Below are 11272 nucleotides of genomic sequence, written 5' to 3' on the forward strand. Positions count from 1 at the left end.
ATAAGCATTAAACACAGAAAACTTTGTGACAGCAAATACACTATTCGTGAAGGCTATTTGTTGCATGGCAGCTCATGCTGGATTCAGTCACGCGCGTCAATCTGTTCCATAGAGGCTGCCTATATGGCATTCATGTGATGAGTAAAAATCGTATCAAAATGAAATAACTCGATCTACTACTTAACATGACTTGACGTTAAACCTGTTGGGTGCAATATTTGCAACAAAACAACTATTTACTTTAAACTCAAGTGGCCTAAAATTAAGAAACATTGAACGTGACCGAAAAACATCGCGGAACATTACAACTATTCGGTGTTGCACGAAACGTTTGTATTCACTTTAATTTATTCATTTTTTATTTATTAATTTCTCTAATCTGCACACGCATAGCTGGGACACTTGCAGATGCGCTTAACGTCCAAAAAATAGATAAAGACATCATGAAAGCTCCATTCACTTTCTGTCATTACAGTACATCATGTACGTCAATTGCGTGCACTTCTGTTTTAATAAGATTACTCGCGTTGTTACGCGCTTCAAAAACCAGACTTAACTTACCCGACGACTTCAGAAAACTGAAGACGAATGTCCAAAATTGGTAGCACAGCGCCCGAAAGCTGATATTTCAGGAATATTCCGTAAAATCTGACAACTTCACGCGCTTCCCTGTGAGCGTGCGCTCGTATCTATGGTGCGCGGCGCGTGACAACAGGAAATCTTCTGTTATGGAAAACACACGCTGAAGAGCAAAGCGCCTCCCCCCGTGCAACACCAGCAGACACGAATCCACACTCATCTACAAATATACAAGACATTTTATACGACAGACATCACGGGCAAATAAACACACCCCGCTCAGCATGTTTGTAAGGGCGGTGCAATTGTGTTGGTCATCACAGTACACTCCTAAAAATGAAGGTGCTTTAAAGAGAACTTAACCAGACCGATTTTGGTTCCCAAAGAACCTTACAGTCAAAGGTTCTACAAAGTAAAAAAAAAAAAGTATTACCTTTTAATAGTCTGTGGAACTCATGGAAAAATACTGTGATGTACTTAAGTGTTTACTATAGTACTATTCTGTTTGATGGAAGCATACAGCCAGACAAATAACATTTTAGCAACCTCTATAGGGCGTATTGTTATCCCATCTGTGTACATTGTAATAAAGAGAACCTTAATGAGATTAAAATCTCTTTTACAGGAGTGTCCTGGCCAAGACTATTTAGGTCAGTTTTTGAAAATGTAGCTCTTAATTTATACTGAGGGCTTAGGGGTCCTAATAAAATCGAAAATCGGTCAGTCTTTTAAAGGGATGTTTTAAGTCCGATAAAAGTTAAAGGGATAGTTCACCCAAAAGTCACTTCACTTTTATGCTGTTACAAACCTGTATAAATTTCTTTGTTCTAATAAACACAAAGGAAGATATTTTGAGGAATGTTTGAAACCAAGCCATTTATAAGCCCCATTCCCCATTCACTTTTTTAACAATATTATTTTATCCTACTATGGAAGTGAATGGTGCTCATGATCAGTTTGGTTACAAACATTCCTTAAAAAAATCTTCCTTTGTGTTCATCAGAACAAAGAAATTTATACAGGTTTGTAACAACATAAGAGTGAGTAAATAATACAATTTTTGGGTGAACTATCCCTTTAAGTTTAAATGTTAACAGTTTGTCAGACCAGGTTTAGATTAATTACAACAAACATACGGATTGTAGGCAACAGTTTACTCACTGGGCCAGTTGACATGGATAATGAGGATATTCATCATAATTCCTCCCACTTCGGACTCAACCTGTAAGTGAACTCCTGTTAGCATTGCATTTTGAGCTAAAATATGGTAAGGAGCGTCACACTTCCGGCTGACATCAGACTTATTTAGGCCAAAGATTAGCTGGCTAATCAGGGACACAGCGCTTATCAGATCGATGAGTTTCATACAAAATCGGTGCGTTTTGGGAAGACAAGGATATCTGGAGCTACAAAAATGTACAGTATTATATAATAAAAATTACACATTGTTTTATACCAAATGCACAAAATAACGTTTTTTTAGCAATGAAATAGGTGCTCTTTAAGTAGTTTTTACAAACATACCTTTAAAAAAACAATACTGGTGTGCATCTTGAAACAAAACAATGGCACCAATATATTTTTCACTAGTTCGCCTGCGCATTCAGGGCTTGATGATTAATGATTAATGGTAAACGCACTTGGCTTGCTGTCCTCGAAGGGAGCTCTGTAGCTCAGAACCTTCAGAGAGAGCAAATCTAAGGCTGGGGCTCGAGCCCCAAGTTCAAGAGAGTGAGAGAGTGAAGGGAAATGGGAAGGGGATGCCGGAAAAAATTGCAGCTGGACGCGGAGGCCTGAAGGCTGCCTTATTATACAGTATACACCCATGATGATGATTGACAGGCCTGAATGTTTAGGCTCCTCCATTTAGAACTACATTGAGAAATGTTAGTGCAAGATGTTTTTAAATGAGGACAGTTCAAACATGCATTTTAGGGTGTTTTCAAACCTAGTTCGTTTGAGCTCAAAGTGATCTCAGACCCCCTTAAAATGACCCAAAAGTAAACCGAACTCAGACCACGTCTGGAGGTGGGGTCTGAGTACAGTTCGCTTTTGGGTTCTTTTGTGGTTTGATTTATTTTTGAGATTTGAAATCAATGAGGTCTCGTCTGGCTCGCGTGTCATTTGGACATTGTATCAAAATAAACTGCTGCACAGAAAGCTGAGGTCTGAATTCTTATGAAGTTGTTATGTGAACAAAAAAGGGTCTGAGATCACTTCAGTTCGGAAGAGGACCAAAAAAAGAACTGGGTCCTCTTTTGAGTTCACTATATTGTAAACACCAGAAGGACTGAGGTCACATTCGGCTAGTTCTTTTTCTGGTTCACTTTAAGTGAACTGGATTTGGTTCTTTAAAAATGAACTATATGTGAAAACACTCTTAGTCTGGAACTAGGATTAGGCCTGTCTGGTAAACTGCTCCGTAAGGTTTGAGTCTTGAGTCTTCTTAATACTATTTTAATTTGTTAAACAAACTTAGGAACAAAGGGAAATGAATGTGTCTGATACATAACAGCTTGGTTTAAAGTGAACTTCAAACATTTCCTTATGAGTTTACATGTCGAACCAGTTTTATCAAAAATTATTCAAATAGGAAACTGCTTGCTGTCTTAGGAGCTCATTTATAAGATTTAAATCAAGCTCTAAACTAATTCTCTGGACTATATAAATGAATACATTTAATCTACTGTCTATAGGGAAGAGGTATGCTGGAACATTGTTGTAAGAGAAAATCTTGCCATCTATTGGCAATTCGTACATATTTTATGAGGTGCCAATTCATTTTAATGCGCGCGACCGCATTTCTATGTTTTTGTATGATTTGCCCTACTCCATGACATTGGGGTAAGGGGCTCTCCTGATTTTGCCAAGTGGTTGATGTCCTCAAGGGCAACATAATGTTGACCCTGGAACAACATTTCAATCAACCAATCAGATTTCAGAAATAAGTTTACAGTTTGTTTTAAGTTTAAGCTTACAACCAGGATTAGCTGTTTCTAGACCATTGTTTTACACTTATCATGTCCCTCTGATTTTAAGGTTTGGTCATGGTAAGGGTTGGGGTTTGGGGTGGGTTTAGAATTTATTTAGAAAAATGTTGTCCTTGGGTCAACATAATATGTTGCCCTGAGGATATCAACCACTTGGCAAAATCAGTTCAAGCGGGGTTAGGGGTGGGGTTTCACTGTTATTATTTTTATATCATAATCGTTTGTTTTATATATTTCCATGTGTACGAATTAATACCATTTGGCAGACTCGTATATACATAAATACATACAGATTTCCATAAGACCAGGCTAAAAAGATGGCTGCTTCCTCCTTTGAAGAATGATTAATAGTGTCCATATAATCAGCCTCTGTCCACCTCTGTTTAATACTTTATGTCAATCTGTTGAGACCATGTGGGTGGTTTATAAAATTTAATTATAAGGGCTCCAATTGTAAACATCAGGGCAAGAATGAAGCTACATTGTTTACTACACTTGTTATCTACATCCAAATTAAAGGGGACATTTTATGAAGACGTCATATTTGGTGTCCCCAGAGTGCGTATGTGAAGTTCCAGGTAAAAATATCAGATAATTTATTATGACATGTCAAAATGTGCCATTTTGGGGTGTTTCCTTTTAAATGCAAATGAGTTAATCTCTGCACCAAATGGGAGTGCCGTGGTTGGATAGTGCAGATTAAGGGGCGGGTTTATCCCCTTCTGACATCACAGGGGAGCCAAATTTCAATGACCTATATTTTCACATGCTTGCAGAGAATGGTTTACCAAAACCAAGTTACTGGGTTATTCTTTTTCACATTTTCTAGATTAATAGAAGCAATGGGGACCCAATTATACATTTTCTTGATATGTCCCTTTTAAACCAAAATCTAATGTGCAAATGAAGGTGATAAAACATAAGTTAGTGACTTACAAGTCACTAATATGTAAGTAAGTACATCTCCTCATGATTCAGTTGTCCTATTACCAAACTGCTTCAACAATCCCACACCGTAAATACAAGTGTCTTATTGGAGGTCAAGGCACCGGAAAAAATACTGGGTAATATAATACTGACCTCCAGACTCTCACATTCCTCATAGTCTTTCCAGTCACAGTGGTGCCAGCACCTGAGGTACAGAGCAGATCTTTTCATGTGAGATATTTTACCTCACAGAGGCAAACACAAAGCAGTACTGTTTGAATCTCCAGAATAATTGTAGAGTGGCATCAGAGACAGGAACAGTCTGAAAAGAGAGAGGACAAAGACTAGAAGAGTCTGGAGCACACCTGATACTCATTGCTGGAGAGAGAGCTCAAAAAACCCAAGGGAAGGTCCATGGGTTCACTGTTTTGCATCTGCTCTGAACAACGAAGTAGGGGAAACTTATCAAAATAGTCCTTGATGTGAAAAAGATGATGCAGCTAGGAGACCTATAACAACTTCTGTTTGCTTTTAAAGACCTCATGGACTGAAATTAATTCAGTTAAATTATAGCTTTGGGGACTTTAGTAGGAGAGTGAGCTCCTAAAAGGTAACATTTAGCAAATCCTACAGGCATTTACTACAGTCTTCCTCTTTAAAAGAAAAGACATAAAAACGAGAGAGAGAGAGAGAGAAAGAGAGCTGAAAGCTGGATTCAAATGAGACTGAAATGTCAGCTGATTCACAGTCATTCCAGAGAGACAGAATTATAGTGACACTGTTAGGGGAAACAAGCAATAATCAGATCTAAATGGAGCTTAAGCGGTGGAAAATGGGCAACTGATACGTATATTGAAAATCAGGGGGTGCGTGACACATAACGCTACATATACTGTACATGACATACAGTAGTTCAGATGCCACCGTGTTGCCGAGGCGACGCCAACTCATCACTTCTGTATTGAGGCCAATATCTAATTAAATCATTGGAGAAGAATTTCGAACATGGCAGCTAACCCATTTCATTGCTCCTGTGTGAGAACTGGGACACAAATAGATGTGACGTGCCAGGCTCGCTGGCAGAGGTCTAGTGTATCCCAGCACTCCAGAGACACATCCTGCCATCTTCCAAAATCTCCTTTCAGTCGGACATTATGAAATTGGGAAGAATTTGCTTATATTAGAAACATCTAGCCCATGCACACAGGTCCAGTGTCTACTATAGGGTTCAAATATAGTGCCAAGTAAAATAATTTGTCTCGCCCCTTAAAACCACACCCTTTACGATCAGCGTTCAATCAAAATGCATACAAATTCAACAAGTGTGTGTTAAGGACACTTGCTGTGTCTTTTATTTTCAAATGACATCACCAACAAATGGGTCCTGGTGAGCTTGAACACCATTGCCTTTTTTGGCCAGTTCGGTGTTTGAATGAGAGTCGATCATTCTGATTGGCTGTTCAGCATAGCCAACCAGTGCACAAGAAGAAAAACGAAGCAAACAAACAACAAAGTCAAGAGGGAATGCAAAGAATGCTCATCTCATTATTTTTTTGATTAGGTGACTATTTTTAAAATATATTTTTATATGACATTACAGATACATCAGGAATCCATTTGGATCAGGGGGTGTTGGTTTGGTATGCCCCTACCCCAAGACTGAGAGACCCATTGAATTATGCCATTCCCAATGCATTATGGGAGCGAGCAGTCGCTGTATTCTTCAGTTGTTTGGATCTTTCCCTGCAGGATCACGAGTTGTGTTTGTCAAAATAAAAAACATCATATTTACAGATAATGCAAACCTTACCATCTTATTTAAGAGAATTGCATTCTCATCAAAATAAATGAGTTTGTATGCCAAGCAATACGGACTTTGTACTGACAGCATGAAATAAATAGAAATGACAGCCGGTTAAACAAACGCAGACTCTGTGTACAAGTGGATTGAAGAGCGCTGTTAAGCACTAAGAGCAACAAGTGCGTCACTGTTGTCTCATTTTGATAAGCACACGCAGTGAGAAATAACAACATCAGAACAAGAGCAGTCTGAATGAGACGGGGATTAAACTGTTTGTTCTCAGTGTAAGAGACCGACTTGGCAGTTGAAAACGCATTGTGCTGTAGGTTTATAAAGAGAGAGAGAGAGAGAGAGAGAAAGAAAGAGAGAGAGTTAGAATAAAGATGGAGCTTTACTGTTGAGCTCTGCCTCCTTAAGCAACAGGGTGAAATGAGTGCGTTTGTGTGTGTCCACTCTTGTGTCGGTCCATCCTCCCCTGAGCCGATCCACTTTCAGCCTGCTGAATACCAGAGAGATGGTTGCCAAGGAAACATTTTGTGTTGACAATGGAAGATGAGTTTACATTCTTGCTAATCACTGGCTTGCTATACTGGCGAGCTGGTTGCCAATAGCACTGTCGCTCCCTTAAAAGTCGACATAAATCAAGCCTATTTACTTGTCTTAATACATATTAATACATTCTTTTATAAAGAGATATGTGTAGGGGGGTTTATGCCTTTATATTTGAAAGGACAACACAGTATGAGAGGAAGTGCAAGGTGGAGAATGGAGACCAGCAGCCAAGAATCAAAGCACCCTACTGAAAAGACCAGCTAAAACTGGACTCCCGGCCTGATTTTAGCTGGTTGTTAGGATAGTGAAGCAGGCTGGCTACTTTATTTAAAAATAAATAAGGACAACAGTTTTAGGACAAAATGTTTAGGACAAAAAATGGTTATCCATTACGATACTATTGAGGAATAGTTCTCCCCAAAATTAAAATTCTGTCATCATTTACTCACCCTCATGTTGTTCCAAACATGTACAAATTTGTTTTAGTTTTGGACACTTTTAGCTGGTCAGGCAGGAGTACCAGCTGACCCACCAGCTCAAACCAGCTTCACTATGCTAGAAACTTGGCCAACTTGGCTAAGCTGGCTGGCTGGTCTTAGCTGGAAGAAGCTGCTTTAAAGGGACACTCCACTTTTTTTGAAAATATGCTCATTTTCCAGCTCCCCTAGAGTTAAACATGGCTGCAGCAGGCAGTGCCTCAAAATAGTCCCCTGCTATTGAAAGTTACCAAGGGGACTATTTTCGGGCAGTGCGTAATATCATTGCGCCTGCTGCAACCATGTTACAGCAGCAAAGTCCTTGATTATTATGCTGCGTTTACACCAAGTGTAATTTCAATGTTAAGTCAATGTGAAGACGCGCTAACGCGCATCTGGAGGTCTCGCGACGCAGATGAGGCGTTTGGCGCGGCGCGGTAGATGCAATTCCTTCTCATTTGCACATCTAGTTCGCGCAAATGGCGCGGAACACGCAAATGGTGCTTTTTGTGAATTTTGCGTTTGACGCGAATTTGCAGCTGACGCCAGAGTTGAAAAATTTGGACTTTGGCGGAAAGAAACAGGAGCCTGCTTGCTGCTGTGGCCGCAGCCCCGATCGGAGTCACTCATTCAGCATGAAGGCTTGAAACGACGGAGCTATACGACCTGTGTTGGGGAAAGTTACTTTTAAAATAGTTACTTTTTACAATATTAAGTTACTCCCCAAAAAAGTAACTAATTGCGTTACTTAGTTTCTTTTCATGGAAATTAATGCTTACGTTACTTTTGCGTTACTTTTCTTACTTGGTTGAAGCTTGATCTCTTTCAGGCCTTGCAGGTGTTTTTAATGAACGCAAAAATGTCAAGCTAGGGCCTACCATCTCAGTTTCTGACTCAAACTGTTCCCAAGTGCGTAATCTTACGTTGATATGTTCAGTTTAATTAAGTACATTATTTTATTTTTAAATTGAATTAATTAAACTGAAAATTAACTTGCATTACTTTTTAAAAAAAGTAACTCAAATATTAATGTATACATTTATAAAGTAATGCATTACTTTACTCGTTACTTCAGAAAAGTAATATTATTACGTAATGCACGTTACTTGTAATGCGTTACCCCCAACACTGTATACGACACAAGTTCTTATTTCTATAGAGACAGGAATAAAAAGGACCTCGCTTGGAAAAGTATCAGTGAGGACATTGGGCAACCTGGTAAGTTGTAATACACATTTCACTTTTGAGTCATGTGACGTTCATCGACCCGCGCCGTTTATTTCCCCCCTATAGTGAGGTGACTAAAATAACTTACTAGGTAAGTCTCAATAAATGCACAATCTACATCAGCCATCCTGTAAACAGACAACAGCATAGCACTTGCCCCCCCCACAAGAAGCAGATTTTGCCTCTGAAGCGCATCAAAAGCTTGCTTTTTCCGCGTCTACTTCGCTCTAGCGCGCGAATGCATTCAAACTGTTCAAGCGGCAAACTAGGAGTGGTAGACACGATTTTGACGCCTGAAGCGCGGTTGGTGTAAACGCAGCATTACACCAGAATGAGAGTATAGTTCCTAGCCATGTCGGTCTAGAAAATCACAACTTTTAATCTTCCATCGGTCTTATTACACAATGTAACTACAGAAGAGTCAAGTATTAAAAAGGAAAAATATAAAAACTATTTGGTTATTTTTTAGGCGCAATGCTAATGGTCTAATCAGATTCAATGGATTATGCTTAGCTATGCTAAAAGTGCCACCGCCAGACCCAGAAATCGACTGAATGGATTCAAAAACTGTAAAAATAAAATGTTTAACACTAGGGGAGCTGAAAGATGAGCAAATGTGGAGTGTCCTTTAAGCTGGTCCTCCCAGCCTGGCAAAGCTGGTCTTCTAGTCTGGTCAAGCTGGTGGGTCAGCAGGTCTCCCATCCTTGACCTGCTAAAAAGTGGGCAAACCCCCTCTTAAACCAACCTGTTAAACCCCAGGCTGGGAAACCAACTAAAACAAGCCAACCAGCTTAGGCTGGTTTTAGCTGGTCTTTTCAGAAGGGAAGGGTCACCAGATGCGCAGTTGCACCATATGTTGTAATACTACCTACGAGGCCATCGACTACAATGTTATATCGATAATGTCTTAATAATTAAAAAATTTATTGGAAAACCAGCTAATACCATCTTATATGGGTAGCTGGTTTAAGCTGGTCATTAGCTGGTCAAAGCTAATCATCAAAGCTGTTTTTTCTTAAATAAAATCAAGTACTGCCCGACAATAGGTTTATTTCAGGGAAACTATAGTAAACTTTTTCACAGTCATCTTAATTTCAAAAGTGCAATTTACCTGAATTCATTACGTTTTCTCTAAAATATCATGTCACACTATAGATTGTTGACTTTATAATAATACAACATTTAAAAATAATTAGTTAAACTGTCAGAAAAAATTATAATAAAATTGTCTCTAGCTGTCATTGGGGCCTTACCCTTGTAAAAAGTACACCTTTGCACATAAAGAGTGAATATTAGATACATATTGCAACCAAATATAAACATACCTGTACCTAAATGGTACATATTAGGACATTTTTAAAGTCCTAACAAATGAAACAAATTTGTCTGGCAGTGTACCTTCACAACAAAAAACCAGACCACATCTGGCCACACCTGTCAGGTCCCAGAAAAGACTTGTTTAGTTTCTGACGTGGAGGGCTGTTAAGAATAAAGTTTTACTTACCATCTCAAAGCAACAGAGAAAGGTGTTTCTGGAGCAAATCTCCTCCGAGGACTGTTATTTCCATACAAATGAGACGATTAGGAACTGACGGGAAAGAACATTACAATAAAACAAACAGAACTCTATTGTGAGAAAAGCACAACAAACATGTGGTTAATGTCACTATCTGTAAACGACACATGAATCCAGGTCATTTTCACTGAAATAAACCATATCAGCTGTACGAGCTAAAATAAACATCTGATAAAGAGTACACACTGAATGTTCATCTGGTCAAAGTTGGCCGAACAGCTGGACTACCAGCTGGTTGAGGCAATGTCAACCTGGTTAGAGCAACTACAGCAGACTACAATGGAGACTCAGACGTGCCATAACATAGCCTAATTGTTTTTCCACCCAGACCACCTGTGGAGGCTGATATGACCTTATTCCAGCACATTGCCCAAACAACACGCCATTAGTTTCAAAAAGCAAAGCAGGTGGTATAATTTTTACATTAAAGTCATCCAACAACAATCAATCATTTAAACACCCAAATCTAGGCAGGTTTTACTTTTCCATGACGAATGCTGATTTTTACAAGCTGAAAAATACTGCCAACACAGAATCATCTGGTGTTACATTAAAATGAAAAACAGGGTCATGAGGTTACGGCACATCCCATGGTGCACAAACATCAGTTTAAAACCATGGAGACGAATGGAGTGCAACGCTCCAAGACAGATCTCATTTAAAGGCATTATTTTATCTGCCTGTATGCCACTTCCACTCCATGATCAAGTGGCAGTTTTCTGCTGTTAGTTTCCCTTTTCTAACGTTCCCCAATGTCATTCTGACTGAACCAAGAAGATCTAGAGCAGTGGTCTCCAACATGTTGCCCGCGAGCACAAGGTTTCCCGCACAGAGTGTGTGAGGTGCCAGCCAAAGCACATTCTATTAATAGTCTCAAATTTAATATTTATTAATTGCAAATTTTTATATTAACTTGGCTTCTTTTATGAATGTAAATGAAAATAAAATCAACAAGAAAAACAAAAACGTTTTGAGTAGATCATATCAAAAAGTAGCCCTCCAGATTGTTTTATGCATCGTGGTAGCCCTAGCTCACAAAAAGGTTGGAGACATGGATATGTGCTGTCCTGGCTATGAGATTTCACCTATCATTCTCTGAGCCCTAAAATCTTGTGACCAAATCTGCCACAGAAAGCGTATTTAA

At 39.1% G+C, this 11272-nt stretch overlaps 1 protein-coding gene across 3 annotated transcripts in view; it reads right to left on the bottom strand.

Annotated features, from left to right (window-relative positions):
- dusp14 (dual specificity phosphatase 14) overlaps positions 1–10290 on the bottom strand; it is a 28403-nt gene extending 18113 nt beyond the window's left edge. Inside the window, exons 1-2 of one of the 3 annotated variants that reach the window (XM_065281486.2) lie at positions 10057–10290; positions 4650–4818 (exon numbers count right to left, since the gene is read on the bottom strand). The gene's annotated coding sequence lies outside the window, so the exon portion shown is untranslated. Of the gene's footprint in view, positions 1–561; positions 809–4649; positions 4819–10056 lie in introns of those variants that run through there. The other 2 variants (XM_065281488.2, XM_065281487.2) reach the window with 2 other exon arrangements.
- Positions 10291–11272: the final 982 nt, after the last annotated feature.

This window comes from Paramisgurnus dabryanus, chromosome 8, assembly GCF_030506205.2.
Source record: "Paramisgurnus dabryanus chromosome 8, PD_genome_1.1, whole genome shotgun sequence".
Classification (NCBI taxonomy): Eukaryota; Metazoa; Chordata; class Actinopteri; order Cypriniformes; family Cobitidae; genus Paramisgurnus; species Paramisgurnus dabryanus.